Below are 6,851 nucleotides of genomic sequence, written 5' to 3' on the forward strand. Positions count from 1 at the left end.
GAAGCTATTGCTATTTTTAGTATTTCTATTAACTTTTGCACTAGGGTTTATACCCCCATATTAGAGTGTCAAAGTATTGTGAATCTGATTGCATATCTACTTTTACCTGGGTGTTGTATATTTCACATGCTTTCATGTGACTAATTAGTATCCTCTCATTTCACCTTGAAGAACTCCTGTCAGTATTTCTTGTAGGGCAGTTTTAGTGGTAATGAATTCCCTCAGCTTTTGTCTATTAGGGAAAATTTTTATCTCACCTTAGTTTCTGAAGAACAGCTTTGCAAGGCAAAGACTATGTGCTGACTTCAGGAAGGGAAGACTTATGCCTGTGGGTGGGAGCACCCTGGAGCCTGCTGTGAAGCCAGGTCCAGTGGAGCAGGACACCAAGTGTGGGGGCCTGTGGTGGCACCAGTTCCAAGGCAGTGTGATGTCTCTCTGACTCAGCCACGGGAGTCCACAACACTGACAACTGTGGGCCTTGGAAAGCACCAAGGTGTGTCTACAGCAGGGGCTCCTTACCAGCACCCCCAGGTCCCGTGGCTATGCCTCAAGGCAGGCACTGGTGGTAGCTGGAGCCAGCAGTGTGCACACACTTACCTGCAGGGGCCAGCTGCAGTAGCCATGGAGTGGCAGTGGCCAGCTGCAGACACACACACACAGTGGCAAGCTGGGGCGGGCAGCAAGCTCCTGAGTCCCTGCAGGCTCAGAGGTAGCTGTAGGGGCCCTTGATGTCAGTGTGCTCTCCCACGGCTGCACACTGGCTCCCTGGGCATGCACACTGCAGTGAAGGCTAGTGGTGGGCATCAGACCAGCAGCCTGTCTGTGTGAAGATGGCCGGGCTAGCTCCAGGTGTGCACACAGCCGTGGCGGAGGGCTCTGGGCTGGCATCTTGCACTTGCAGAGCAACTGGGGCCTGAGTTTGCTGCCACTGTGGTCCCTGGGCTCCGATGGGAGAGGTGGAGGAGGGACTCAGACAGCTGGCTTCAGGTAATGCAAATACCTGCAGAGTGAAAGCTGGTGAAATCTGCGGGGCCTGCACAGTGGCTTTGCTGGCCATTGATCTCATCAGTGGTGAAATCTGAGCTATTTGTCAACAGAGCAGCTCACTGTAAATTTCAAATGAGTTGGGGATTAGAATAAGGTTCCCATTAGAAAGCACAAATCACATTTAGTACCCAGAGACCTGCTTAGACCTGTGTCCTCTGGAAAGCTGATTTATTTCCATTTATTAAATGCAGCTTTCCCCTTCTGGAGAGGCTATGTGGGGAAACTGCATATATGAAATTTCTATATTTCTATTTTTCTACCCATAAATACCACAAATATGCCCTAGGAAAACAGTCAGATTTTTTCATGTGTCTTAGGATGAGATTTAGGTGGGCCTAAATTCCAAGTCAGGTGATGCATTTGAAATTCATTCTAAGGGGCTCTAGGCACATTTCTTCTACAAGCCTAGTCAGCCTTCAGAGCAGCAAAAGCTAATGCACTATGAGAAAACAATCACCAGAGTGAGTAGTAAATTTTTTCCACATTAGCTAATGTATCTCTTGAGCAATGCTATGTAACCAGCTACTTGGGATATGTTATTCTGGACTTAAAGTCCCATCTTGCTCTATTTCTACAAAATAAAAGGAGCTTTCAACTTCTGGAGAGAACACGATAAAGAAGCAATGTTAGAATAACCCATATTGCATTCCTGCTGCTGGACTGACCGAGAGAAGCAAGAAAGGGCCTCTCTTCGCTGGAGGTAGGCACTTCCAAAAAGCCTCTGTGCAGCCGGGGTAAGTCAAGCTGGAAGACAGCTACACGCCCTGAGCTCTAGATCCAAAAAGGAGGCCGGTGGGAGGAGCATGACAGCCCCACAAGCAGGGGGACACACTTGCAGTAAGGATGGGGACATGGCGCATTGGAAACCAGCCTGAACCCGAGAAATGACATCCAGTCCATCTCCCCTGTCTCCAGTGTCAATGCTGCCAACACAAGTCACCACACACTGAGTGGCTTCCCTACATAGATTTGTTATCCTTCTTCTGGAGACTCTAAGACCTATTTCCTCACTTGGATCCATTTCCAGTGTCTAGAGGATGCCTGGAGGCCGGGGGCCCCTTCTCCATCTTCAAAGCATGTAAAGATTCACCTTTGACCCTGTTCCCCTGACCCTGCTCCATCAGCACATCTCTCTCTGACTACGGCCAGGGGGTTCTCCAGTTTCAGGACCCGTGCCATGACACTGGACCCACTAGGAGATCCAGACAATCTCCCCCTCCACAGTCCTTTACCCACCTTCAAGTCTCTTTTGCCATGAAGATAGCATAGGCACAGTTTCCAAGGTCTGGGACATGGACATCTTTGCGGGTACTATTCTGCCTGCCACATCACCCAGTGTGATGAATCATAAGGAATTTATGGTGAGAGTGGAAAGTGAGATTACATCTTGAAAGAAATAACTATGGTGCCAAGATTTAGGTGGGCCTAAATTCCAAGTCAAGTGATGCATCTGAAATTCATTTGCATTTCTTTACAGCTAAACTAAAGATTCCCTCTAAGTGGTGGGGATTCATCCAGTATCCCCCCAGTTACATTATTGAGGTCCATCTGTCTGTCAAGGGATCTGGTGAGCTTCTCCCACACATGGGCTATGCTTTGTAGAAAGTGGGCAAAGCAAGGGCTGAGGTGAGAAGGGGAGTGGGGTTGTCCTGAGGAGACTCTTGGGTGACCTGGACAGTTTCAGGAGGAAGCAGCTGGCAGAAGCTCCTGCCTATGGTGTGCACAGAGAGGGCCAACAAAGCCAAGGACTCCCTGAGCAGGCCTTTCAGACAAAAAGGCAGGGGAGGTGGAGGACACAGAGACTTGAGGATTTCAGGACAAGTTCATTCTGGGTCCCGAGCTCTGAGGAGTCTGCAGCAACAGTCTCCTCTGGGGAATTCTGAGACGACGGCGCTCTGACATGCCCATTGCAAACAGAACAGAGTGGGCCCAGGGCGTTTTCTGTCAAGTTATTTTCTACAAATGAATAATTTGGGGCTGACCTCAAGAGTTAGTTTTGCCAGAGGTAAGATTTCTAGGTGAAAGTCAGTGCCACTGAGAGCATGCCAATGCTTGCTGCTTGGTTGAGTGATTTCTTGTTTATGGTGCCCAGCTGGCTTCAGAGATGAAAGCCAGGAGCCATTTTGACAGGCAAGACTGGAAGAGACCTGAACAGATACCAAACTGGACCACAGAAAGGGTGATTCTGAACTGAAATCTTCCCCAAAACTGTCTCCAAGGAGCAAATTATATTCAGGATCTGTGAGCTTGTCTAACGTTGATGTTTCTGGGCTTTGGTAATGCTTCCCATGCCCAGGTCTTGTTAGTTGGCCACAGCAGTGAGCACGGCGGAGGCTCACTGCAGGAAGACAAAGAAACCAGGTCAGGATGGGCAATGAGCCCAGCATGGGTAGGAGAGAGGTATGCCCGGAACACCCACAGATGGTGTCCTCTGAGCTCCGGGCCCCTCCCAGGGAGAGATGCCAGGGAATCATGACCAGAAGGGCCATAATCCAGTGGCTTCAAGGGATCAGGCACACAAACCACAGGGAGGCACCAGAGTAGGATGCAGGAAAGTACCAGACTCGCCTTTCTTGGCTAATACCTGCCAAATTCCATTAGTGCCTCGGGTATTGGGCACAGGAGGAACAGAGATTGGGACCGCTAGAGGGCAAAGCACAGCATGGAAGGAAGGACCATGGGCTGGGAACCAAAAGAGGGGGTGGTGGGGTCCCTCCCACCTGTGGCTGATTCTCCTAAGCCCTAACTTTAGAAGAATGTCACTTATCTGCCTGCCCCACAGAAACACTATGAGCATCAGTCAGTTCCCAGGACTAGGATGACCACAGGGCACATCTGAGTCCTGACAGTGGATATAGCTTCAGAGGATTCCATCAACATTCAGATTTCTTTCTTGGCCTTATCCTTCCCTGTGCCTCCACCATAAGTATGCACAGGCACACACATGATTTACCTACATATCCTTTGGCATGTGTTGAGCTTGACTATTTTCATGAGTTTTTGTAAAGTGAAAAACCATAATATTATGTCTAGTTGTGATAGCAAAATCAACATCTGTGTGTGAATACAAAGATAACAGAGATGTTTTGCAAAGTAGGTATGCAGTCAGAAGCAATACTTTGGGCATGCATAATGAGAAGGAAAAATTGTGCTGAAAATTTATTCTAATTGAATATTTGTAGCTCATTTTCAATGGGCAAAAGATGCCACAACAAAGAGATGAGAGATACAGTGTGACTCTCTGCTGGAACTGGATGACACCCACAAAATCTGTTTCTTATATACTCTCAAGGTATGATATTTTGGATCTCTATATTTTGTTCTTGACATTTAGAAATCAGTTGTTTATGAGGGCTTGACATGCTAATCATTTGAATTAATGTTTTTCCTTTTCAGAAGAGTCTCCTCTCCTCCTTCATCCTGGGCTCTGGACTGGATTTGTACTGTGAGGGCCAGCTAAGGCCAGACACAATATTTACAATAGCTAAATTAACCAAAATTTAAAAGAAATTATATAGAGATAGTCCTAAACATTGATAGTAGGAACATACATTGTTTCATCTTTGTGGAAAGTAACCTGAAAGTTCCATAAAGAGCCTTAAAAATCTCCATTTCTTTTAACATGTTTTTCTACTTCTAGGAAATTAGAAGCTTGGACACATACATGTGATAATGCGTTATTTATCCATAAAATGCAGCACAAACCAGCTCATTAAAACAATGGACTAGACCTGTACTTATTCAAAGAGAATGATACCTGTGATATTTCAATTAGTGAGACAAACAAAAACTATTTTAAAACCCTGCATACTGAACTCCTTATCCTATAAGTGCATGTGTGGGTTTGTGCTTATAAGCACATTTTATGCATATGCATAAGGACAATGAAGGCAAACTGTGAAGATAAACAGAATCCCACTAACATATGTAGCAAAATTGCAGATGATTCCACTTATTTTGATTGTTTCAGTTATTTGAGATTACAGAGCATTCATTATATGTATAATTAGAAAAAATAAAGCTATTTTCATTTCAAATGCATTCATTGTTGAAAATTCAGAAAATAAGTGAAAAATAAAAAGTGAAAATCACTAGAGTGCCAAGATACAGATAACATCTGTGTGTATTTTCTATTTTTTGTTCCAGACTTAGATGGATTAGAAACACATGTAAATGAACATGTAAATATAGATGCATGTATGGGTATATGTAATACTTAAATTTTTTATTTTAATCAGTACATAATAGTTCATCAAACCAATGTGGCTGCTATTATTCATGTGAACTTTCTCTTATTAAATATTTAACTTGTTTACAGATATTTTGCTACTATAACAGTGATGAAATCTTTGCATATGGCTTCTTGCATACTCTCTGGTTAAACAATGGAAAATAAAATAATATGAAAAAATGATGAGCTGAAGTACATGCACATTTAAATATAAATCACACACACACACTCACACAAAGCCAGAGGGGTATGACAAGCAAACACATGGGAGAAACCCTAGGGAGTGGTCTCTTCTTCAAAATACAAACCCCGGACTCCTAACGGCTCAAGGAAGATGAGCTCCAGAACAAGTTCTTGCTGAAGATGCTCAAAAGGAATCATCCCTCTGCGTCCTGCATCTTTCTTCTGCTTGGAGTTTCCATCTAATTCCTGGTGCAACCCCAGATCCTTCCCCCTCCATATGGGACATCCCTTTAATTATTATTATTTTTTAATAACAGACCCTTTTCTTTGTTTGGTTTGCACCACAGATATGCTAGCATTTTCACTGAGAATTTATTAAACCTAGTAAAGAAAATGTGGGCAGCATAAAATAGCATGCTTCCTAAGAGATACCTATTCCCATCTGTAAGGAGGCCCGGGGCCCTGCACGATGACTCTCTGGCCTGGGGAGGCAGCCCACAACTGCTCTCTCAGCCAGTTCAGCCTCAGCCACGCGGCCAGGTCCCTGAGGCTGTTTTCCTGGCCCCCTCGCTTTGCCTCTCACTGTAGACATTCTAAGAGTCAAGGGGGCTCATCACCTTAGCAAAGCCGGGAGAACCAGCTGGGCTCTGCAGACAGCAGATGCTTCACTTCCACTGGGGCCCATGGTGACCGCCCAGTGCTCTCCTTGGTGACATTACATCCCACATTTGTTTCCAAGGTGACTGTTTCCCATATTGTTTGAACATTTGTTTCATATCATTCTATCATTTTCCCCTCACCGGTTTATTTCAGTTGAAAAACAATACAGCTGATTTTTCTTATTCTAGTATCTCTAACATGTCCAGACTCTTCATTATAGCTGTGCCCAGGGATACCCCGCTTAGTGATCTAGAATGTCCAGGGGACTTTAGACCTCAGCCCCAGTGTCCTAAGAGAAGAATGTCTCCCAAACAAGGGATGAGACAACCACAAACTCTTCTTAGTCAAATGCCATTTCTATTCCAGTCATTTTAAATATTACTTCATTTAATGATTATACTGTTTCTCTGAGGTACATATTATTCCCATTTTACAGATGATGGATACTGAGTTCAGAGAGGTTAAGTAACTTGTCCAATGTCCCTCAGCCCCAGGTCACTCAGTGTGTTCATGTGAGAGCAGAGATGGAAACCATATATGACTTTTTCCAAAGCTGATGTTCTTCCTGTTATTCCATGTGGCCTCCCTAAATCTCAACTATGGGAATTTGTCTAAATTCCACTTATGAGGAAGAAGGGAAGGGTCTGGATGGACACAGTGGGTCATTATAAGGTGGCATGAAGTTACATCTGCTTTCCCTTGGTGGATATAATTATTATTCTTTCAGTAC

At 44.7% G+C, this 6,851-nt stretch overlaps 1 long non-coding RNA gene across 2 annotated transcripts; it reads left to right on the forward strand.

Moving 5' to 3' along the window:
- The first annotated feature begins 1,627 nt into the window (after positions 1-1,627).
- Positions 1,628-5,396, forward strand: LOC140850594 (uncharacterized). 2 transcript variants are annotated; one of them, XR_012133535.1, is made up of 3 exons: positions 1,628-1,781; positions 4,230-4,339; positions 4,444-5,396. It is a non-coding gene; the product is annotated as an uncharacterized lncRNA (long non-coding RNA). The 2 variants fall into 2 exon arrangements; XR_012133534.1 differs by having other exon boundaries at positions 1,639-1,747.
- Positions 5,397-6,851: the final 1,455 nt, after the last annotated feature.

The sequence above is a fragment of the Manis javanica genome, chromosome 7 (genome assembly GCF_040802235.1).
Source record: "Manis javanica isolate MJ-LG chromosome 7, MJ_LKY, whole genome shotgun sequence".
NCBI classification, from domain to species: Eukaryota; Metazoa; Chordata; class Mammalia; order Pholidota; family Manidae; genus Manis; species Manis javanica.